The sequence below is a fragment of the Ammospiza nelsoni genome, chromosome 5 (assembly GCF_027579445.1).
Source record: "Ammospiza nelsoni isolate bAmmNel1 chromosome 5, bAmmNel1.pri, whole genome shotgun sequence".
NCBI lineage: Eukaryota > Metazoa > Chordata > Aves > Passeriformes > Passerellidae > Ammospiza > Ammospiza nelsoni.
In genome coordinates, this window is record NC_080637.1 from 14,014,705 (window position 1) to 14,041,083 (window position 26,379).

Here is a 26,379-nt window from a genome sequence, read left to right on the forward strand (position 1 = left end):
AATGCTGTGTCTCATCCCTCAGTCTGAGTCAGAACACAGACTGCAACACCTTTTCTTAACATTTACTGCCAAGAAGTGGAATAAGCATTTCTGTACTGGTCAAATGTTGAAACAATAAAGGAATAAATTTTTTAAAATCTCTGCCTAAAGATCCTTACAGAAAACATGCTGCATAGGTTATGTTCTGTGTTACAATATTCTAAGCTTGACTATAAGTTGCTTGAGAAAAGCTTCTGCTTAAAAGCTGGTTATAGTAACCAAGGTCAAGGATCCTACAGCTTCAAATAAAGCCAGGAATGCCATGCCATATGAAATTTCTGGTTCTGTGCAAATCCCCTTCCCTAGTTCTGACACCCTGCTGTTTGCCCCCAACAAATACTGTGGGAAGAGACAAAGTTGGTTAATAAGATATTTCTTGGTGATGGTATGAGGAATTTAATGAAATCCAGACAGGTACAGTCAGATGATGACAGGCACTTGTCCCTCTCAGATGAAACACATAATGCAATACATGCATTCTTAAGCCATTACAAACAGAGTAAAATGGGCTGAAATTACTAACTGAAGTCCTCAGAACTCTAACATTACAAGTGAGGTAACCTGTTCTACTCTTCATTGGTATACCTTAAGAACAAGTACACACACTCATCCACCACAGCTTGGAGGACAGAAACTCAAGTCACTTTTATGCATTTCAGTGGGATCATGTCACCATACCCAGTGTTGCTAATGAATGTGCTGCTGCACTGGTAACCCCATGCCAAGTAGTGGCCCCACAGATCACACTACCTCTCCCATTATAAAAATAAAAATGTAAATTTTGGTGTTACTCAGAAGCATCTGAAATCTGTTACAGAACTTACAAATGGAGGAAAATCAAGAGAACAAACATGTAAAACAGCAGCTGTGATTGATAAACATCAACAACTAAATTCTACTTCTCCAATAAGTCATGTACTTCTGAAAAATAGTGATTTATTTCAAAAACTGACTCAAGCAAGTACCTTAGTTCACTAGTTCTTTACTTAAGCAATTATTTTGGCCCTAGAACTACTTTCATAAATAATTTTGTCCTGGCCTCTGGCATTGTAGGTAACATCACTGTTTATGATAGCAGTGCTTGGCATGATGAAGTGCAAAATGTATTCAGCTCCCAAAAAGCCCAGAGGGAGGGGGCATCACTCTCATGGTAATACAGGCAGTACCACAGGCAGATCCAAAGAGGCTCATTCAAGAATTCTTGGGCACAAACCAGCCCCAACCTACAGGTATTTCATAGTATGATATGATGTGCATTGCTCCTTTATCCACTGAAAACCAAAACTCTTTCTTTCTCTAACTGCTTGTACCAGGCTATGAAATCAATTGTAAGGTTAACCAGACATGACAACTTTTCAGCCTAAATTTAAAAGAATGCTGGTGGTGAGGTATTCTGGTGAAGCCAAAGTTAGGTTCAATCAAATCTTCCTTACTGGTAAAACAGATAAAGAAAACCCTAAGCAGGCACTAAAACAGGCCTTTTAATTCTATTTATTGTTTTAATATGATAATTCAGTGACCATAAAAATTATTTCAAAATGGCAGTTCTTAGCTGGATAGTTTTGATCACAACCTACAGATTTCCCATAACAGCACTGTAAATTCCACAGAAAGGAGTATTTCTTCTGGATATGATTTGACACAAGGTCTCAGCTCAAAAACATATATTAATTACAGTTATGAACTATTTTTTAAATGGTTAAAACATTTCAAAATTATTTTTCTGTCGTTTGAAAGGTACAGTGACAATCTTCTAACAAAAACATAGAGACTTTGCCCTCCACAAACAGAAAAGTTACAACTGTTTTCCAGTTTAAATTCCTTAAGTTCATTTAACCTTCACATGTGTGTATCCTAGCCTTTAAAACATGTCCAGCTTAGAGGTGCCTAAAGCTTGGCTGGGTCTGAGTCTGAGTTTTTATGATTTCTGGCTGCAGGGAGTAACTTATAAAAAACAATAGGTACTAATATTGGCAAAAACCATTCAAGGACATAGGTGGGAAAAGGAAGCAGATTAGTTCACAGGATCACAAAACCATCTATCTTTTCATCAGGCACTGCCAAGGAGGCAGAGCAATGAAGGAAAAGGCCTGTGAGCCTGCTCCACTACCCTGGCAAACACAACTGCACCTAACAGCTGAATTGCACCATTCCAGGTTTTGGATTTTTTCATACTCCATATGGGTTAATATACAAAGAAACTGCACAGACATGTAGGAAGACAAACCAAAATGCTGCTGTGAGATACATAGCATCAAAAGGATGCACAGAAGCAGAGTAAGTGACATCCTGAAGCAGCATTTTGGAAGTTTTTTCATTTTGCAGGTGCCTAGAAGTAGTCCATTGCAAATTTGAGTCTTTTGTATGAAGTTATCAGCTCCCTCAAAAGTGGACTCAAAAGTCCACTTAAAATAATTCAAGAATCTTGAAGACACAAGACTGCAGGTTGAAAATAAGAATCACAGCATACAAATATACTGTTATTATTGAATCACAATAGATAAAGAAACTTAAACACCATCTTTCAGGCTTTTAAGATTCCTTAAAACTCTTACTATGCAGGAGTTTTTAAGAAAAGAAAATTCTTTAAGTTCAAGCACTACCTCTCTTAGTTTATTCATGTTTCCAGATTGGCACTATTTTCATGATTAAATTCATGATTTGTAATGATATAAATTATTTTCCAATTGAAATTGCACAACATATTAATATTGTCTCACTACAAAGTCCAACTGGGGATACACTTTATTAGATGCAATAATACTACAAATACAATCCAGATCAGAGAATAAAGCAAGGAACATTTGAAATTTAAAATAAAGCAGAAAAGATTAACAGCTATATATCTTTTCATACAAGTTTTTCTATTTTTAATAAGAACAGTTCAATGCTACCATGTCCTACTCAAAATAACCAAAACTGAAAGATTATTTTAGACACTGGTATCTTTCTTAGATCAGACTTCAGTCATTTGACAATTTAGACCTTCCGTGTGCAACAAAAAAAGACAATGGCCTCTCCAAACAAAATACTGTCTTCTAAAGGCAATAATCACATCTCCCTGCCTGCTTAGTCAGAAAAAAATCATGATAAGCTTTTCAGAAAAGACTACTTTTGGGGAAGAAAACATATCTCTAAAGTCAGCTCAGGAAAGACTTTTTCATGGGAAGAGGCAAGACCACTGAAAAAGACAGATAATTATTGAATAAGATGAGAGACTATCAAATGCTACTGAAATAATTATCAGGGTACAAAAAGAATAAGGAAGGACAGAAAAGCAAATGTGAACAGTATTTATTTTCTACCAGAAGCTGCCTTTCCTCTAAAAGTGAAAAAAGTGACCACAGCATGCATGACTCACCACACACCGGCCCAGCCCTCCCACAAGGTAAAAGCACTCCCTAGCCCCCATCACAGTCACCTCATTTTACTGGAAGACACTTCCAGCAGATTCAAAGTAGACTCTTGATAGCAAAAAGAAGTGATAACTTATTTTTCAGTAAGGGCCATCCACACATACCTCACTCCTTGCAGTGCTGAATTGTCATCCCCTCAAAATGAACCACAACTGTCACAGCCGTGCCCCTTGATACTATAGTGACAAAAGCCTGCTTGAAAATGAGCTACTGAGCTAACAGCATGCAAAAAGGCCCATATCATGGGAAAGATATTCTATATAGGTGGAAATCTGAGCAGTGAATGCTGCCTGTTCAAAATTACTTTCATAGATCAAAATGTTAAATTATTACTTTGTATATACTTTGCTATAGCACTTGAAAAATGAATACAACTATTGCCTGTAGGTATTATATTACTAACATTTGCAAATAAAAAAGAGAGCTGCAGCCATATGACATAGTTTTGTAAGACATCAATTTGGTGAAATGCGCATTAAGAACACAAATATCATAGAAAAAATAGAAAATGTTGCTTCTGCAAATTGTGGCACAAACACAAAAATGCAGGTGTCAAATAAGACTTTTTATCTTCTCCAATAACACACAGAAAGGAATTATTTTTAGTAACAATCCAAGGCAGATGACTTACATGAAGTTCCTTCTCTATTATTATATAATTCATAATCATTTACATCCCACTGTATAATAAAACACAAGCTAGAAATAATCTAAAACATTCTTCCATTGCAGAATTAAGGTTGTCAAACAGTAAGACCTCACAGTATTGCGTGGGAAATCAAATTTTAATGATGATCGTTTGCTATAAATTATACACACTTTAAACGTTCACTAATATATCAGTTGCTCCACTAAATATACCTACAAAGACTGCTTTTAAAAATATTAGTGATGCTTATGTGCCAAGAGAGAAAAGGGGAGCGAGGAGGGGAAGGGCAAGACTATTCAAGACACACTGCACACTGGTTTAAAATTAAAGAGAAAAGCTAAAAAAAAAAATAGCAATGGCAAAAATGGCAATGGACAAAACCAAAATATATGTGATTCTTCCAGCTCCTGGAGCTACACATTTTTTAACTCTATGTCCAGAATTGTGCCCAGTATTTCCCTCTTGTTCCACAGAAGCAACAAATCTGTACATCATTCAAGAACTGGAGTAAAGTACAAAATCTTTCAGTGCAGTAGATTACTTCTACATTTGAGATTACTTAAAAAACTAAGTAATTTGAATGGTGAATTGAAACTTGAAACTGCAACAATAAAAAGACAATCTTCAGGGCATTATTCAGACAGCAGTTAAACACACTTGCATAGACAGGTTGGTCTTATCATAGAAATAAATGTCACACTCTTTCCATTTAACATGAGCTTATTCTCCCCCGAGTGCAGTTTTCCTTTCTTACACGAAAACCAGTAAGTCACTTCAGTAATTAGTTCGCCAGAATAAATTGCATTTTACCCCTGAAAATGTCAGTCACAGTTGCAAATTAATCACAGAATGATTTAAACTGAAAGAGATTGCTGGATGTCATTTACTCCAAAATCCTGCTGAAATAGTGGCTAACTTCAGGGTCAGAACCACAAAGTAATGCTCAAGATCATTTTCTAATGGAAAAATGCAGGTCATGCAAGTAATCATGAAGTTGAGGACAAAATAAAATTAAAATATACATAACAGAATTAACACAGGACCAAACACAACTGTCATAAGTCCTGACTGATGCCCTTCAGGTGCTAATACAAGGAACTTAAGTTTCTGCATGCTAAAAAGTCAAGTGAGAAAGAAAATCAATGATAAAAAACCAGAAATACTGGCCTTCTCAAGAGCAGCAATAATAAATGAAACATGATCATCATAAAGGGAAAAAAAAGTAGGTAAAAAGCAGCAAATAGACTTAGGTGTCAGTCCGGTAAAGAGTCAGGGTCATGACACCTTTAAACCAGCCCAGTATGGCTGAATGGCATGCTGCCTCCCAGGTTACAGCAATCATGAGGACAGTGGCAGTCCTAAAGAATGCTGGGAATAGTTCATTAATTATAGGGTAAACAACAAATACCAGCCCCAGTGACGCAGAAAGACTTTGTACTCCACGGCCTTATCGAGGCGTTATGAAATGGCACCCAAGATGGAAATGTGCCTTCTATTCCCAAAGAGCCATAATAAAAGAAAAAACAAAAGTTCATAATTGGGAAACAGTGATCTAAAGAAATACTGTGGATTAACCATATCTGCCTATCTTTTGTAACAATCTTGTTTGGAAGGGATTATAAAGTACACTATGCAACACTGACATTACTGTTTTGCATAAGACACTACATACCAATAAAGAGAAGAATGAAATAAGCACTGGAAGATGTGACAATGTTGTTTTTCCATAATTCTGAAGGCTTTTTTGTCATTTATGTAGGCTATTTGCCATCCCAGTTTAAGGTAATTTGGCAATAGAGGACCAGAATTGTGTGGGCTAGCAGATCAACATATCACAAGAATACCGGAAAACACAAAACTCACACATCAAAAAGTATGCTGCATACCTGTGACACCAAAAAATCTCAGTTTTTCATGTCAGTTTAGCAGAGTGAGGACAATAAAACCAATGTTTGTAATTGAAATGGACATCACTCAATTACAAAGTATCTAGTTTTCAGTCAGGTAAATGTAATTGTATAAGAACATGAGGCAACTGTAACAACTCCAGTAACAGCTACAAAATCATTAACTGTTCTTACATTTTTCCTTAATTATTAGATTGTACTTAAGGGAAATTATCTAAAGGAGTTTCTTCCTCAGGAATCTGAATTTTGAACTGGCTTCTATTTTACATAAAACATATTTCATGAATTATAGCAACTACTTATGTAGTTTGTATTATAAAACTGTACAGTCAATACCCAGAAGAAAATCCTGCTACATTGTAAAACAGGATACCAGTTAAACAATCTTAAGATCCAAAGACATAAACAAATGAACAAAAAAAAACCAAAAAAAACAAAGAAAAATCCCAAAACAAAATCAAATTTTCCACAAATCAGTTAACAAATATCCCTCAAAAATCTAGGTGAGCAAAACACAAGGAAGAAAAGACTTTTAATGTGTTCAAAAGCAAGCTAGAAGAGTAATGTAAATGTAAATAGTATTTTCAAACAACAGGTTTACATTTAGATCTGGCTTTTGGGATTTAAGGAGATGTGTGCCACCAAATATCTCTATTTTCCCAACCAGATAAATTTAGTCTAATTAAAGATATCACCTCCAGCTACAAATTTCATCTTGCTTATGTCTGGAAATCTTCAGGACAGCAATAGTATTATCAAATGACAGCAAAAATTAAATTACTGACAGCAAGGAAAAAAGACACATTATTTAAGGATCCAGACCATGTACTCCATATCCAGAAGAAGTGACATTCCATCTATGTAACACACAGCATAACTGTCCCCAGACTCCTGAGTATGGAAAGCATGGCAAAGAGCTGATTAGAGATTTGTAACCCTGCAGATACAGTGGATTTCTCTTGGATCTCACATATATCACTACCAAAAACCTCTGAGTGAGCATGGCTGCACACAGGTGTGCATACAAAGGATAGGGAATGTGCAGGAAAAGCATCAATCTCTAAATTAGAATTCTGATTTCTTAACATCCCACAGGCAGACATAAGGGAGGAAAGGCTGGAAATAATCTTCATTTCTCTCATAATTCAAAATGAACCTCATGCACCCTGACTAGGCAGTCTCCACAAACCACCACAGAGCAACAGAACAATTCTTTCCTTCTCAAATATGTATCAAGAGAAGTCTCACTGCAAATGAGACTTGTCATCACACGCAGTACCCTTCATGGATGATGGCACTAAATTTCAGCTCAGATTGATGGATAACCCTCTGGAATCAGACATTTGACCTTCAGCAACAGTTAGAGGGTTGCACCACATCCATACTTTCTGCAGCAGGTGGACTCTGACAACTTCTATGCTGGGAAAACACACCTTGACACAGGAAGAGATGTCATCTGCAAATTAACTACAGTAACTCACAGAAATACACAGTGTTTCAGCTTCTGATTTTTCTGCATGAAAATGATTAAGCTTTCTGATACATAGCCAAAGAAACTAAACAGGTTTGGAAACACCATGAACATACTGGTCCTGCAGAAGCAGTAAGATGAAGCTCTGCAGATACCAAATGCTGCTTGACAAAGAATCAAAGTAATTTAACAACCCATCTGTAAACTTTACAACAGTACCTTTGTTCCTTAGAGTGAGTCAGAGTGAAAAAAAAAAAGTGGTTTTTCCTTATTTTCCCCCATTTTTCTCATAGCTTCAATGATCCTATGTTAAGTGAACAAATATTAGTGAACTAAAAAATATATTTGAAAGAAAAGTAACTTCTTTGACATTTACTGACATTTTTTTTTGGTATTTTTTTAAGGAAATATTGAATATATCATATTAGGGACTACTAATAGTCATATTAGGGATTACTGAATTTGGAGCAAAAAGAAATGTTTTAAATCCAATTAGTTTGCAATACTTTTACTAATTCCAACTTTTGGAGTGCTAGTAATGAAATACTACAAGGACAGCAGGTTTTATTCTTTCATTTTCTTCAACACACACTAAGAAAAAGTTATCTTTGCAGTAAAATAGTCCTAAGGAGAAAAATCCCATGGCCACAAAAACCCCTTCATTCCTATTTCTTCTGTGCAGACTGCCATGAAGCAGACTTTAATCCTCCAACTGGTGTTTCCTTCATAAACACTCAGCAAGACACAACTGGCACTCACACCCTCGCCTGCAAAGCTGCATTATCTTCTGCACAAGAGTGACTCTGGTTTAAGGCAGTACAACTGGACTGAAGGAGAGAGCTGGCTTAATTCCTGGCTCCCAAACAACATTCTTGCATGACCCTGATTAGATTTTTCTGTGCCTCAGTATCCCATCTCTAAAATCAGGATAATATGCTCTTTGTCTGCCCTGCCTGTTTAGATCGCAGCCTTTCAGTATTCTCTTACTATTTGTGCATACATTGGGACCACAATGGGGCCCTTCATTTTGGCTGGGACCTCACTATGACAAGCAATTAATAAGTTAACTTGCAGAGTGTGTTACAAGCACTGTGTGACAATCTTGACAGAAATTCTCGTTTTTTGATTAAGGACATAAGTTATTAAAGATTAAAGAAAGCCTTATAAAAATGAAATTTTCACACCTTTCTAGGCCACCTCTTTAGTAACATTATTATTATTATTGAAAATAAAATAGCATTTTCAGAAAAATATCTGTCAGAAAATGACCAATTTTTATAGTAGGGAAAACAATGAGTAAATGAGCAAATAAATACTGAGAAAAATAGAATATTTAATTACACCTATGCAATTTTACAAAATGCCAAGTATTTAATTGATCTTCACTGCTCCCTACAACAAGAGCTGAGGACAAGAACATCTTTTAATTTAACTCTCTTCTCACCCAAGATAGCAAGTGTCTGCTCATTCTTAATCAACAGTTGGATTTTAAATGGAAATTCATTGTCTAAACATACTGTCTAAAAGGACACAAATAATTCTTATGCCAACTCTCTGAGATTTTTCTGTATTGCCTCCTACACCTGTAACAGCACCTCTTTTCAGGAATATTGCCTCTCATGTAACTCAACTCCCTGAAGAAAGTTACTTTCAGATAGACTTTCAATAACATCATCTTTTTCCTTCACACAGTTTCAAATGAAATAGATTTAGTTCTCTTTCTTGTAGGCATACAGATCAAACTACTGCTTAAAGTGTTCAGCTGTGGGGTTTTTTCAGTTAGAGGACTTTATGCCAAGGAAAGATACATGAGAAAAAATATAAATGAATAACAGGAGGTGGAAAGACGAATGAGAAACTTCCTAACCAAAATTCAAACATACAAAATATCTACCCCAAGGCCACTTAGATAAAACTGCAAAAAAATTCCTACAAATTGAAGAGCAGCCTATAGTTCCACTATCACACAATTCCAGACAACAGCTCTCATTCTAAGAATTCTGGTCTCAAGGGAATAATTATCTCTGCAAGTGCAGAGATAATCACTCAAATCAGACTTGCACTGTCTGAAAAAGCATATACACATCAGCTCTTACACTGAGATTTATACAGTACAGTTTCATGCACACCACAAACATCTCCCAGGATAGAAATATGCTCCTGCTGGTTCCACATGTTGCCTACAGACAAACAAGTCAGGCAGTGCAGCACTCTGTGCTGGCACAGCAGTCTCATCCTTACTGCAGGAGGTAAAAGCTTTGCTGGACTAACAGAGTCCACAACGAGAGCCTGCTGCACACCTCAGGGAGTGTTCTTACCTCTGAACATGGTCATGAAGGGCTCAGGTCAACACAAGTCTGTATGCCACTAAAGTGTCCATCAAATCTTCAGTATGAACATATTAAAGTTTATATATATACACACTGTATTCAGAGGTATTCTGTTTCCTCCACCTCCTCTTCCTTCCTCCAGAAGTGCTACTACCACTTTCTCCAAGGTACAGGATCAACCACAATTTAAAGCCACAAAAATAAAGCTTTGCAGTTAAAGTGACCACCCTATAAAGGAGCAAACTCTACTAGCAAGACAAGCTCATGAAATCTGCTGCCATTAAATGACAGTAAAAACAAGTTTTTTGTTCCTACATCAAGCAAAAAAAAAAAGGCCAGACACCATGGCCTTTATCAACTAAAGAATGAGCAGAAGAAACTCTACATGTTTTCCTCTGAAATATCAAGATATTTCAGTTCTGAAGACCTCAAAAAAAATTTACAGGGCAAGTCTAAATTAACCTGCCCATCTAGTAGTACTGAAGAAGCAAAAGAAATAAAAAGCAATAACAAACTTACTACTTGTATCTGTCACCAACTTGTTATGTTGCACAGTACCTACTCCTGAGACAAATCATTGGTTTAATATTGTCACTCAAAGGCATACATGCTAATATAATAGAAGCTATTAGTGGGGGCTCTTTCCTTTTAAAGAAAGAAAGAAGCAGTTTATTAGCTCAATCACATTATTGTTGTGTTTCAATTTCTGCTACACTGAATACAGCACAAGTCATATTCTCATCTGCACATATGTAATACCTACTATCTAACAAAACAAAACCCCCAGAATTTTGTTTTTGTGTTCTCAAAAGCTTCTCAAAAGTTTTGGGAAAGCTTCAGATGTCTCTGGAGCCATTTTGCTTGTTTCCTGGACAGGAGAAAAAGGTGGCTTTTGTGAAATAAACTACTCAAAATACGGAAGGATAACAGATTTCCCTAATTTTAATCTTAAACACATGACTACTACAAGGATCTTTCCAGCTCACTGCTCTTCACAACAGTAGATCACCTTCCACTATTTGGCAGCAGCAATGACTTACTAGTTTGTACTTGATTGATACTTCAAGGGGAAAAGTACCACTAAGTAGCATTTCTTCTTCAAATACCACAAAGTAGCATTTCTAAGACTCCAGAAGCCTCTCTCTTTAAAGGAAGATCACTGATGATCAAGGAATAGCAGGCTGAGTTGAGATGTGCTACAAATAAAAACATTTCAGATCCATTTGACCAGGAAGGCAGTGAGTCTCCTTCTCAGAGCAATCCTCAGGTTGCCACTCCTTGCAGCAGGTACACTGCAGCTTCACTGCTGTTGATACCTGACTGAAATTAGGATATGAAAGGCAATTTTACTGGGCTGCTAAGAACATCCTAAGAACACACACAAAGAAAATCTGACCAAGATTAAAGCAAGCTGCTGAAAATGGCTCTGCTCAGTGACTGTCTCAGGCTCCTGGCACAAACGTGCAAGAGGTCGCAACAACCTCTGCTGACAGGACCTGGCTCCTGAGGGATGCTCTCACCTCCACCCAGCTTCTGCATCAATCTCGCCCACCTAACAGCTCACTGACATCAGCAGACCACTTAACACTTCTTATGCTGCAGTCTGATGCCTGTCAACTTTGCTTAGGAGCAATCTCCCTTCCAGCATTATCCTTTTCTGAGGATTTGGGTGTAGAAAAGCAATTGTTCATTTATTTCTGAGGATTGGGGTGCATGGAAGCAGTTACTAGTTTATTTCATCCATATTAAAAGTGTTAATATTTCATCCATATTAAAGTATTAAAAGTGTTGTGCTAGCTCTTCAACAACTAAAAAAATATCAACCAATCAGTTCTGTTTAAAGACTGATTCTTCATGTGTTTAGAATTCACATTTTCTCTTCAAGTCTGCGGTGCCCCCTAGCACTCCATGATTTATCTAATTGTAGGGTCACTGGAACAAGAGGTTTCCTAGATAAAATTCAAGACACAGCTTTTCAGAGACACTCCGTTCTCTGGAACATATCTGGCTTCAAGAGTGCCTTGAATTGACAGAAAAAAAGGAGACAGAGGAGCAAAAATACACTGCCTTGTCTCATGGATTTCAAGCACACTCCAGCATCATAAAGTAATAAAAATTCATCAAGATGTATGGACAGAGAACACTTCTGACACCTTTTCACCAATCCCATTTCACAAAAATATCTTCCACATTATCACAAGGAACAAGCCTAACCCCCATTTATTTAACAGTAAAGGTCCTTGGAGGGCTGTTACTAATTACTGCATAATCCAACAGACAGGACAGTGAACAAGGAAGGAGTCAAACCCTGCACTCCTTCATCCTCTAGAGGAAAGCTTTTAGAAAAAATTCTTCAATTCTTAATGTCTTTCCATGTAGATCAAGAGGAATTATGTACATTTGTAACTTATAATTAAGCACTTCCAAATTTACGAACGAAAAGCATCACACAAGAAAAGAAGTATATCTATTATTATGCACATTTGAATAAATGCTAACAACTCATCTGCAACTTTATGTGATAATTACAATGGCATAAGTGACAGCTAATTCCTATCACAGCATTTCATCTGGAAAAACACCACTGGTATTACTACTTTTCCAAAAGACTGAATTCAACAAACTCCAGCTTCTGAAAAAAAAATCTCAACAGAAATTAGCCTAAATATGGCACAGCAGCCATGTGAGTTGACATCTGTCCACTAAAAATTATTTGCATGTTCTCCAAGTTGCTGACCAGAAGCAAACTCTGGAGCTGCTTGCATGAGCTGAAAGAGGTACATACACATTTTGAGGGGTGCAACAAATCCCAGCACAGGACTGCACTGTGTGTGCTCCTGCAGCACCAGAGCTGTAGAAGGTACCAGCCTCAGGAATCTTGCCAGCAGGTTGGTGAGAGATTAATGTGGTGCATGGATTTAATGAAAGGTAATGAAGGGTAATACAACACCAGACAGAATCATTACTCTAATCAAAAGAGTCTGTGAAATTCTTCGTTAAGGAGTCAGAATACCCGAGTATAGAAAAAACTAACACTAACACCAACTAGCACTAACACTCCACCCAGAACAGCACACAGAATGACCATATACATCTGTAAAGTGCATTTCTGGAGTATCATTCACAAAACCTCCATGTTAGTGATGTGCACTTCAACAATCTTGTCTTGGATAGACATGTGAGCTTTGTTGAACTGTGTATTTGAGTGGCAGACACAACTTGTTAATGTAAACTCCCTGTTAATGAAGCTTCTGTGAATGATCTATCCAACTACTCTGCAATTAAATATCATCCAGGATGATCATAAATATCTTTTCATCATAGAAAGCCTCTGCCTAAGGAGAACTTTTAAGTCCCAAATACACTTTCTTCCAGAGTGTTAAAATACAAAGCACCTTCAAAGCTTCTTAAATTAGTTTCATACCACATTTTGTTATTTTAAGTCTCCATGTTCAAGTGTAGTACATTATTTGATATCTAAAACGCGGTCATTTGAGTCTGTTTAAAACTTGTCTCTCAACTGCAAGCATTAAAGAGTAAAGAGTCCTTGTAGTTTATAAAACTGGACTCTCTTTATTGTGATTATAACCTGTTTCTACAATGCAAAAAGCCTGCAAGAACAGTGAGAAAGGAGAAGCACATCCTCTGAGTAAGTTACTAGGATGCATAGTTACTGCATGGTTACATGATGATACAATAGCTACATGATGATGCAATAGAATTAGGGCAGTTTGGATTGGACACCTTACCTATACATTTCTTTACTGATTTACTTTCTTTACTATCTGAAAAATTATTTTATAGCTTTATTATCCTATCTATATTTGCAATACTTGAAGGATACTTGCAACAGCATTTTACAAACTGCTAAAAATCTTATAATATTACATTTTTTCAACATGGTTTCATGCTAGTGAAAAAGAGTGTTATTTTTCCTTCCTGATTGTATCATCCTAAGCTCTTCATAAACACACATTAAAACTTGCTAATTTCTACTTTGTTATTCTTTCACCATTTAAGTGAAAGCAGTTTCTTTTTCATGCACCAGCTGAATTTTACAGCTAACACTAGCAGAGGCATCACCTATTAAATTCAAGAGCAATACACAAATGCTTTTAGTAGAAAACACAGGCATAACTAAGATTTAACCCTGGATTCAAACTTTTTTGTCTATATCTCCACAGACTTACGGTGTGAATATTGAGTTTCATCTCAGAATTCTACTTTACAGCAAGGAGAATATTGCAACTATTTACCACTTACAGTTTAGATGCTGACCAATTGGCCATTCACAATTAACTTATTTTGATTTTGTATCACCAGGATAGGTACCAGAAATTAACAGATGATTCCCCTTGTCAAAGAAAGAAGAAAAAAAAAGAGAGGGAGCAATCATGAAAAAGAAATTGCAACACCATAAAAATCACTAGCAATCATTCATGCACAGTTAATTATCAAAACATGTCCCAATTCTTATTAAAATAACATACTGAAAGCTAGCTCACAATCACTGTTTACATTCCAAGTGCTTTACAACTGCATGTTTCAATAATCTTACAAGGACTTGTTCCTCTGTGCAAACAGAGCATTACAAAATATCAAACTTGTGGCAAAACTGTTGATGAAACTGTGAATAAAATCACCTCTACTAAAATTTCACCAAAATGATATGCTATACAAAAAAAAAACAAAACCAAAGTATTCCTTCCAGGTGAATATTTTTTCATTGAAAAAAAAAAAAAAAAAGAAAAAAATTCAAATAATACAGCACTATTTTTTCCAGTTCTATTGTCAACTTTATTTCACACACTTGAATTGCATTTCCCTTTATTAAAAGTTACAGAACAAAGTACATTTCAATGACTGGATTACTATGTTATCACCATGACATCTGCATACAAGAATATAAGGATCTCCTCAGGTCACATGCACGGATTTGACTGCATGGCTCTCAGTTACATTCAGAAGACTTCAAGATTTTACAAACTCCAGACTTACACAAAAAGAGGAATGTTCCTATTTTCAAAACAGTCCATATTCTGAAATTTTAAGAAACATTTGGGACATGTAAGGTGAGCGAGATCATTAATGATGGGAGCTATGCCTCTGTTAAAGAAAACTTTGCCCTTTATCTGCCTGTGCAGAGTGCTGAACACACATACCAAAGGAACTGTAAGCAGTCAGTAGCCCAGACACACCAAAACTCGGGACACTTAAGCAAACAAACCCTTAATTATTTACCACACTTCTTGACTCCTTCAAACAGATTCTGATGATTTGCAAGCTCCCATCATCTTCACATTAGGCATATCTGAAGCACTTGCACAAAGCAAATCAGGCAAGAGGTCACAGCACTAGGCAGGACACATCCCCTGAAACTTCAGATGATACAGTCCCACACCCTGCCACCATACCAGCTCCCCTGGCTCCTCCTGCCCATCCTACTCCATGGTAATTTCCACTCACCCTCAGCCCCCTCCAACCTTTCACTTGCTCAAACCCCTCTAATTAAAACAAAGCTATGACCACACACACACAAAAAAAAAAAAAAAAAAAAAAAAAAAAAAAAAGCCAGGAGCAACTCAAAACTGTGTAAAAGAAGAAAGCAAGTTCCTTGCTGCAACATGTCCAACTCCAACTGAATGAACCAACTCCATAGCATAGGAGCACTCTGAGTCAATTTGCTTTCTTAAAAAGAAAATAATTAACTGATACCTATTAAAGAGAAGGCAAGCCTCCTTCAAGCTATGGAACACACAGTAGCATCAAATTGCGACTCTGCCAACTCTTTTGATCTAAACACAAATTCTGAAGAAAAGGAACCCCCCATTTCCAAGTTATCAGAGGTTTCACTACGCAGGTTACTGGAGTGCAGTACACAGACATTCCTGTATACATTGTATACTCCAAGGCAAGCTTTGCCAGTGCTGTCTGACATGAGACCTGGATTTTGCTAAGTACCTACCTTTGGTTGACTGCAAGAACACCAAATTCTAAAAACAATGAAACAAAACAAGAACAATAAGAAATAAAGTACATGTATTCCAATGACAAAATCTCTTCTGTAACACAGTCCTTAAGACAGGCACTTGCTGGAGAGACCAAAAAGCAGTTTTCTCTCCTCAGATAAAGAAAAATTAAAACTTAACTTGACAGCACAAATGTAAAGCTGTGGCTGGTCAGTCTCCAAGTTCGCACATACATACCTGGTCTTCCATCACCTTTCATAAAAATATCAGCGGTAAGGAGGATGTAGCTCCCATGCAGATACAACTAGCTGTGTTGTGTAAATAACAAGATCTATGTCGAAGGTGAATATTGCTGAAAACATGTCATGTTGCAATTATATGCAGCAATTTATTTATTTTTATTCACCTCAGCTTCACACAATCTTCATATGCAGGTGCATTTAACCATAGCACTCCAGCAACACAGCTAGAGATTTATCTTACATGTCTGGAGCTAGTCACTTGGCCTCTCCATGTTCCTCTGTTTCTCCATCTGTGATGCTTCACAGAAAGCTTGAGAGGCTTAATTTATTATGCAGCCTGCCAAGTGCTTTAGAGGAGTATGTTAGTAAAGCATTAAAACTGTTTGTTGGTTCTGAAAGAGTAAATTGTTAACCAAACCGAAATGTAACCAACAATATCCCTAAAAGGTGGCTGCACTTTCAAAATGCAGAAGTATCTTATTTACCTTTATAGAACAAAAGGCTCCATACTTTAGGTATTTTATTACATTAGAGAGATCTGGTTTTCTTCTGAAGCCCCTTTCCATCCATTTACTGTTACACTCCCAGAGGAGGTGATAAGCACAGAGAAGCAAAGCAGTAATGCCAAACCAAAGTGACACGTGCCCAGCCAGACTCACCGTCCAGAGGCCACAGGGAAAGATCTCCACTAAGGAATCAACAATGTTTAACTGACAGCAGATGCCAACTACAGGTTGTCTGTTCAGGGCAGGAAACAGTTCAGATGCTAATAAAGACAAGGGGCAACTGTTCCCAACCAACACCTGCAAGACAATATACTAAATACTGACAGTAAACATATTTAAGCCCTAGACATCTCTCAAACCAGTATATCATGTGAAAGTTTTTTACCTATACCCCAGGTATAGGCTTCTGCTCTTTTGCAATTGTTGTTTTTACTGTAATATCGCTGAAAGAATTCTCAGGAAGCCATTTCTGGCAAGCAAAACAGTTCTCCTAAAATATTGACAATGGACAAAGATTGTCTTAAAATAGCAGCTATATAAAATACAGATACATATCTACCAACTCCCAAACACTAGTTCCATTTATATACTTTTATAGCTAAAACCAGTTAAAGAGGCAGCTGGAACAAAATAAGAAACTCAAAAGAGAAATAAATAAATAACAGTAATTAAAAAAAAATCATTAAAATATGACTAGCTAAATAAGACAAAATCTCAAATGTATCACAGATTAGAACCAGTTTTCATTTAGGCAAAAGAGCCCCAGCACACTGTAAAACAGTTGTAATATTAGATCAAGGAATGTAAGTGATACCTTGAAAGAGGGTAATTTTGAATCACCAGATATTCAACAAAAATCTTGAAACCCAAAAGCAATGATGATTCCAGACAATTTTCTAAATATATGAATGTATGTGTACACATGTGCATATATTTTTAGGAAATCTGCCTGCAGATTTTCAGCATATAGCAACACTCCAGAGCCATCCCTCATCTTAATTCAGCTACCTTTGTTGTGTGCTTTGTCTTTTCCAGACTGCAAATGTATATTTGGACTGCACTTTGCTGCTAGTGTATCCAGCGCACAATTTAAAAGATGGCCTGATGCAGCTCTCAGGATTCTTCACCAGCTCTCTGCATCCTTAAGCTCCCACATCAGCTCAAAGTATTTAAATCACACACTTTCACATCCACACTGCAGAGCCTATCCTGCCTGTAGCATCCTGAGGAGTCACTACAGCAAAAATAACATTTTTCCCTCCTGACAGGTCAGCGTGGCTCTCTCTTAGCAGGTGACTGGCAGTAAGAAAGCAGAGTTTCAGTTCCATCAGATGCACAGAGATGGGCATCTCTTCTGGAGCCAGCACCTGACCTATGTGCCATATCAAGAATATAGTGTTTAGCAAGTTATCAGGCTTCTGCACATTTCAGGACAAGAACTCTTCTGGTATGACTGCTGCCATTTGTCTCTTGCAGAAGCAAGCAGTGACATTTTGGCAAGGGGAGTGGGGAAGAGAGGATGGGCTTTTTTGTAATCAATAGACATCAGATGGAAACACATGGCTCAAGATGCCTTGCCTTTTTTGTAGATAGGACACTGATAAAAAAAGGCAAGAAAATGCCCTGAATAGTTTGGTGCTGTCATGTGCTATGTGAGGTTCTGAAGCTCTGCATCTTACTTCTTCTGAAGCAAGCACAACTTCAGTAAGATGACAGTCCTAATCCATTTAAACTTTGAGACTGTGGCATGACAGTGTAGAGCATGATTTTGTTCAACAAGTACTTTGTTCCTGTAGAAAGCAAATGAGAAGTAAGAACTTTGGTGCTCTTAACTTCTAGCTTGAGTAACAGCCATAAAAGTACCTCACGGGAAGGTGAAGCCTTGAGCTTTCTACAGTACCACTGAGGTTCCATACATTTTAAAGATCCCTATCCAACAGCAACAGTGACACAGATCTGCCTAATACACAGCCCAAGAAACCATTGCCTTGGCTGGACACACCCTGCCAGCAAAGTAACTTTATCTGACTATTTCCTCCAATTTCTAATGAATCTCTCCCTCCTGCAGGGTTTTAAGTCTCCTTCTTGAATTCTTGCTTTCATATTAGAAATTACCCTTTTTAGTGCCTTATGTCAAAGCAAATATCATCTTTTGTTGTCATATTTGCCACAATCTCAAATACAATTTACCTGAATGCAGGTATGGATTAAATGATGCTGGGAAGGGTAAGCAGACCAATCACGTGATTCATCTTAGCATGGTTGTTAATATTCCACAGCCTTGCAGCAGATCCTTACCTAATCCAACATTTGCAGCATAACAGGATACACCTATTGAGGAGACCATGCCAAGGTCCAAGCATTCAGTTCAGCTCACTATACAAGAAACATTAAAGGTGACTCCAAATATAAACTTCTAAACATTTTGTAACTACTCAGCCAAAAACTGATGGTTTAGATACCCACCAAGCTGTGCAACATTGTCACAGGCAACAACAAGGAACTGAGGAAGACCAAATTTCCTGAACTTTTAGAATCTCCTCATGCTATCACTACAAGGTATCATAGGATGTGTGACCCTGTACACTCCCAACCAGAAAAAGCCCACATGAACTTCAAAGTTCACATGGCTCTACAACAGAACGCACACTAACATGTACTTGGAGCAAACTTCATTGTCCAATTCACAGTTTGTTTTACCCTTTCCAACTAATTACTATTCCACAGTATTGAAATTCTTTAGTTTTTGTTGGGTGTGTATGCCCCAAATCCTGATAAAATTTAATATTGCCTATTTTCTTTTTTAGAACATCAATTCATGCTTTCTTTTTTTGGAGTTTTTGGAGGCAGCAATACTGGTAAGGGGATGAGGGTGAAAAATTTATAAACTTAAGATGCAGCACATTTGCTCTTCACTTATTTTGTATACAGTGTTTACAAGAGTTATAGAACTACTGATGTTGGGAAAACCTCTAAAAGCAGGTTAGGTGCTTCCTTTAACCCCACAGACATTTCCCATCTAAGTTCAATCTACCTTATATCAGCACTGATTTGCCTTGCTGTCAGCATAACCGAGATAAACCATGACACTTTCTCTCATACTGGTGATAATTTTACAAAAAAGAGGCAAACTAAATGATACAAGTACCAATATCCTTCAAACAACTCCTACTGACTCTTTTGCAAAATTAGGATAAAATGAGTTCTGATACAATCCATTAGAAATAACAGAGCCTTTTACACTACCACAAAGATTGACCTGCTATATTCTCATAAATCCATGGCCAAGCAGGCAGCACCAGGCAAAACCTGCTGACAAAGATTGTTTTGCTTTGCAAACAAAGTTGAAGAAGGCATTTGGGTCCAGCTGTCAATTACCTGACCTTACAATGAGAAGGCACAAACTACCTGCAATGCTTCTGAAAAGGCCAACAATTACATTGGTAAATGATTAAGTTATGCTTAGAATTAATGACTGGAGGGATATCAGTGGTTTAGATTACCAGAAAAACACAAAGTGAGATTGGAAAGTGTTATTTCCTCTTTTACCTGCTGCTATAAGACAGTCCCTTCTCACTCACCACATTAGAAAGCTTTTTATCTCTCACAGGAACTTATTTTGTTAACAAAAGCAGCAGTAACAACATATGAAATTTTAGAGAGCTAGAACAAAAATCTTCCTTATGGTCTGTACTGACACTCTATGTTAAAACAGGCCACAGAATTTAACCATACCATTTTAGCCTCAATCCCAAGCCTTCTGCATGGCTAAAGCCCTGTGTGCTTCCAGGGAAAGAATCAGGACCTTTTGCAGGTATTTTGTGCAACAGAGTCTACTACAGCCCTTGATAAACTGTTCCTGTTTAATTGTATTGTTAGAAAACTGCATCTTATTTCTAGTCTGAACTGATCTAGTTTCAGCTTTCAGCCACGAGAATCCCCTTAATCTACCTGACAAAGAACCATCTAACTGTCAGATACCTTTGCCCTGACTAAGTACTTATAGACTTATCAGGTAGCCTCTACTGTCTGTTGATAAACTAAATAGATTGAGCTTCTTAAATCTTCCACTCTAAAGCTGATTATCCAGGCCTTAAATTAATGTATCTTTTTTCTGAACTCCTTCCAGTTTTTCCAACACCAGATGTGGAGGTGAGAAATGGGATACAACACTTCAGTAAAGCAGTATAAAATGTAGCAGTATTCACCTCCCTCTACTCTCCCAGTCATGCACTTTCAGCCTCCTTCAAGACCCCTTTGCAAAAGGAGTAACACTGCAATTAACCAACCCTCAAAAGCAATTCTTCCGTCTCTGCTTACATTCTATCTAGTTCTTCCAAATACAAAAAATTCAGAATGGACCATGACCAAGTTCACATGTTCATTGTAAAGAAAAAAATATGTATTTTTAACCCAAATTGCCAAAGCTGCAAGAATGGTGAAACGTATAAATTCAGTGCCTGTATTTTACAAGAGAAAAACTGCAGAGAGAAAGATTATACTGCAATCATGTAATAGTTACCCAATTTAAAGCTCTCTCTTTAAACCACTATTTAATTCAATAAACTGAACATTTCCAGCCTATTTTGCACTATGGCATTCTGATGCTCACTTATATATTCACCTCTTGAGGTGCTGGGTGGTCACAGCAGGTTTTATTCTCAGCAAAATCTGGTGGGCACAACGAAAAATTGCTTCAGGCTAAAGCCAGTGTTCTTCCAGACAAAAGGCAGAGCTGCAGGCTAGTCATGGAGGATTTGCTAATGTTATAAATCTATCCATGTAGTGAAAATTACTTGCCAGTTATAATCTTTAATTATTACTGTATCACCAGCTAGTTCCCCTTTCTATCCTGGATGAAAAAGAAACCCGAGTAAAAGCACAAAGTATCTAGGATGACCATTTTCACAACACAACAAAAAGAAAAATGCCCCAAAAATCCTATTAGAGATTATAAGATCATATCCTCTCATATCTGGTAAAGTCCATGATCTTTACTGGTAGAGTGGATGGGTGCAGAAAAGGTGATGGTAATGTATGCACAGCAAAGGAGCAAGCAATCTAGCTTTTGGAGCAGCAACATCAAATTCTGCCTTTAAGTAATTTAAAAATTATTGAAAGGCACTATACTAGAACATGTGGTGATTTGCTAAAATATGGTGAATTACTGTGGGTTTTTGCTGTAACAAGAGCTGACCTATTCTTTTAAGTGTGGCTTGGGTAACTGTTCTTTGAGAGAAAGATAACCCCAGAATGTATTTTGAAGTAAGTCTGTCCTTACTTTAATGTAAGTAAATGTAAATAAAATTTGGTGTAATGCAAGTAAAGTAATATAAGCAAAATTTGGTGCCAATGGCAGCCATTGACCTTTGAGAAACAATAAACAGAGTGCTAGTCAATAAAGCCTGCCACAATCTGTATAGGGAAAGGTAACATGCTCTGGTATTTTGCTTTTTCTTCCCCCCCCCCGCCTCCCCTCATAAATAAATACATTCTATGTGCCTGTATTCTCTTTGTGATCTAGAAATAAGGCATTTTCCCTTTCCTTCTGAAATTGTTACACAATAACATTCTTCAGTGGGGACTGGATTGCACCCTATCAGTACAGAGTAGGCTTCCAGTGTTCTTTCAGTTAATTCCAGGGCAGGTATGATTAGTCTTTCAGCAGCAGCCATGTTTGCCCATCCTCTTTCAGTGACAAAACATTTCTACACATAGGTGGTAGGACACCATGGGCCTCTTTACAAAGAGAGGTGATCTATAAACATCAGTAATCAACTTGTTTCTTCTTGTGATTCTTCCCATCCACTCACTCCCTCTGCCATTCCTCACATTGACCTGGATCCTATTTCATACCCTTCCGCCGCATATATACACATTGGCCTGATTAGTACTCAAAGCATCTTCCATATAATAATTCTGAACACAGGGAAAGTCTCTCTCATAACCTCACAGTACTAAAATGAGCAAGCTCTTAAAAACACTTGTTCTGTGTATTGTTTTCATAGCACACTATGCTAGCAAACGGTAAGTCAGAAATCTGCCATGGAAAGGCCACATTCAAAGGGGTTCTCCTAAAAAAAAAAATCTAAAATTCAGAGAAATTTGGACACAACAGGCTCATTCTAAGGTTGATAGTTGAGAACAAGAGTCAAAACTGTTTAGAATTTTGCATGCCACTTACCCTCCTAGCCTGCAATATACAAACAAACAGGCAGAAAAGAACTAATACAGAAGAAAGAGTGTAAAAGAATGACAAATGCTGTTGCATACACAATGTGTTAGTCTCTCTTCACTTTTTGCCTAGTAGCAAAACTAGGGCGCTATTCAAGAGAACAGATGAGGCTGAAGCCTAATAATAAAGGCAGTGTTTAAGTATTTGGAGAACAGAGGTCATGTTTAGGGAACAGAGTTAAGAAAGATTAAGATTTATCTTTCAATATTGATGTTATTTTTGCAGTCTGGCAATTACAATCAGTTTTGCCTTTCCAGCTCCGAGACAGTAAGACAATATTAGTAAAACAGGGAGAGTTTATTTTTACAAATGAGCTGCTTTCACTAGAAATCTGTTCTGTAAGCTACTTTCCTCTGTGCTATACTATCAGCTTTAATGCCTCCTTCCTCCACATCAACTAATTATTCTCTACCTCCTTCAAATTCCTCCTTAAAATAGCTTACTGCATGAAATTTTTCAGCATTCATAGACTGATTTTTGTCTTCACAACATACACTACTTATGGTTTTGTCTGAAATGTACTGGAAGCTCTCAGAAATACAGACCATATCTTCCTGTTTCAAAGTTAACACTTATATATGTTACATCATTTGAACACATATATCACACATGCTTAATTACAAGGAATTTAAAAAAACTTAAATGAAAAGCCTACAAGAACTCCCACAGAGAATACACTCTTACCTTCCAGGAAAGTGATAAAAGTTTACAATACCTTTGATTTGCCAAGGAGCTTGGAAAACAAACAGTCAGAATAGTGACAGGTATCTTGAACAGCTGGAAAGAATAATAAATGCCACAAAATAAAATTCGTAGCATTCCCTCCTTGAGCAATGCAGTCAAGAATAATTTTTCTTGATGAGCAAGAAACTCAAAAATATGTAAAGCTGCATTACCTCTTTCAAAATTTAAATACCTAAAAGGCTTGTTAATGTTCACACCCAGTGTGTTGTGAGTTATGAGAGAAGCTGAAGAAAACTTACACCAAGCACAGAATGTTCGAAGACTCTATTAAAAGCACTATACAAACAGCTCACCATAATTTCAAGAGCTGAAACATTTTTTCTCCCATTTCTCCTCATGTTTTTCCATTGCCATGCATCCAGTTTCTTAATATATTTGCTCAAGGTTCTCCAAGTCTTCTAAAAAGCCAAAAATATAGCAAAAGCATGAATACAATCAGAACCACAAAACTTCATATAGAGCACAAAAAAAAGCAACCACCTGAGAGACCCTGAAGAGAAAATCTGAAGATTTTTTTCTTTTCCTGTTTTCTCAGCACCTCTGCATGGTGACGTGTACAAGCTGCTGGGATGACTGAACATTGATAACACACAGGGACATGCAGAAAGTTGCTTGGCAAAGGCAGGCAAGGTAATGAATAAAGCCTTCCAAGTCAAGGAATCAGCTCAATGCTCTGCGCGTGAAGGAACTAATCTCTCCCACAGCATCTTCCTCTTCTTTAAACAGCTGTTTAGATCTACTAAATAGATGTGAAAACCTGAGATTAACTTCTTAGACACTGAATGACATGAATGACAGCCATTCCATCTAACCCCTCTAAAATTACTCTCCTGCTTTCTCAGAGAAAAAAAACAAAAAGTGCTGTATCATAAAGCATGCCTGCCTGTAGCATGTAGACAGGAACAAGCTGCTTTGCCCTGCGAGACAAGCACAAGCCATACACCCATGGTTACTGCAGCACCGTGCCCAAGCTCTCACCCTGATACACCCTGAGCAGTACCACATTACCCGGTGCCCAGTCCACGATAATGCAATCCCATGGCCTTGGCTCAGCTCTGGAAGCAGGAAGCATAAGTCAGTTTCAGTATGTGACAGATCGTGTAGACATAAGAGTACTTATGATGCACTGCAGGAAGGAACAGAACTACTACTTTCATGTCCATCATGCTATGTGATAGATATGACCACACACTCTTCTCTCTCCTTGAAGAGCTTTTTTCTTTTTCTGTGATGATTTTTGCTCTGCTTGCTAATACTAGGTCCTACTCCACCAATCCTGAACTCACTCTTATCTTAAACATCCATTTTCTTTGCTATATTCTCGCCTGTCCTAGAATTTGCAGTGGAAAAGAGAACCAGTCTGAAAATGAGGTTATCGCACATTTTCTCTCTCTCTCTCTCCTGCTGCTTACTAATCTGTGCCATTCCTCCAGTTGAGCTGAACCCACACCTGCAATTTCAGCCTTTTTTCTTCCTACTTTTGACTCACTCCTCAAACCTTTTCTTTTGTATCTATTTCTTTCTCAGCAATAGAATGCAAATATTTATTCCAAGAGAAAGCGAGAAAACATAATAACCATTTCACATTCTCCCTTCCCACTCTCTTTCTCTCCCTTATAGCTCTCCCTTCTTCCTTGTACAATAGATGTAAAACACATCTGTTCCACTCTCTCCTTGGCTCACTCTCATCAGCCCATACCTCACATCTCCTTTCTCCTCCTGCTCTGACAGAACAGCAGAACAGTCAGTCTTTCCTGTGTTTGGAAATCTGCTTCTGACTCCTTGATTCTCTAACCACATTACTCTTCCTGCCCTTCTTTCACATCTAAGCTTATTATGCTCTGTTTCATAATAAATTACACTTTTGTCTCCAACTTCAGCGTGAGTTTCCTTCATCTGACCCTTGCAATACAGTGAAACTATACTCACTAAAATGTCTAAAAATCTTTTACTATTGCAACATCACAACTTCATCATTTCCATCCCCCCTACTCTTGTGTGTTCTTCATAAAAATTAGATGCTTTTCTCCTTTTGAAGCTCTGTTTCTGACTTCCATTACTCTCCCCTCTCCTACTGCCCATCCTTCCTGTACCAATCCCTACACAGAGTACTGGCAGACTTCCTTTGTCTTCTAGCAGGTCTCCACTGAGATGTATCTTTTGCTGCTACTCTTATGTCTGAGAATTTTACATTCAGTTCCTAAGAAGAGTCTCAAATACAGTAGATTTACATCTAAACAAAAAATTTCATTCTATCTGACACCTCTTGCCACTGAGTAACTGTTAGCTTCAGCTCGATACAGCCAGAACAGAATTTAGATCCCACCACTCCTATCCTCTTTTCTGCACCTCCTCTCTTGATCACCCTGGACAGAATAATCAACTTGTCCATCATTCAGATATAAAATACTATGATAAAGTACTATGTCATCTTTGCAGGAGCTTCTCTCTTAAACTGTTCATTCAGGTTACATCCACATCTGAATGATTCTTCCTGGGCATCCCTAGGACAAAGTCTGCTTTAAACATCTTCAGAACTAAAGGTTTGTCTGAGACTTCACCTCACATTAGCTATATTTTCTTATTTTCCATGTTGACAAACATTATCCTGCTTGTTCACACTGTTTCTAAAGTTTCTTCTATATTGTCATACTGTTTTACTCTCTGCGTCCTTCTATGCACAATCCTCCATTCCAAATTTGAATTTTGGGAACAACTCATCTTTGCTTTCCAGGCTCCTCTGTCTCATGTACACTAAACTGGCCACATCCTACTTGCTGTCACACCATTTGCTCACATTTCTAGTTGGTTCACATTGTCAGTATCCATTTACAAAGCTTTCAACAACCAGCCTGTGTTTTCATTCAGGCC

At 37.5% G+C, this 26,379-nt stretch overlaps 1 protein-coding gene across 3 annotated transcripts in view; it reads right to left on the reverse strand.

The window, feature by feature from the left end:
- ATXN7L1 (ataxin 7 like 1) overlaps positions 1-26,379 on the reverse strand; it is a 111,182-nt gene that overhangs the window by 75,900 nt on the left and 8,903 nt on the right. The gene's annotated exons all lie outside the window — the stretch shown is intronic.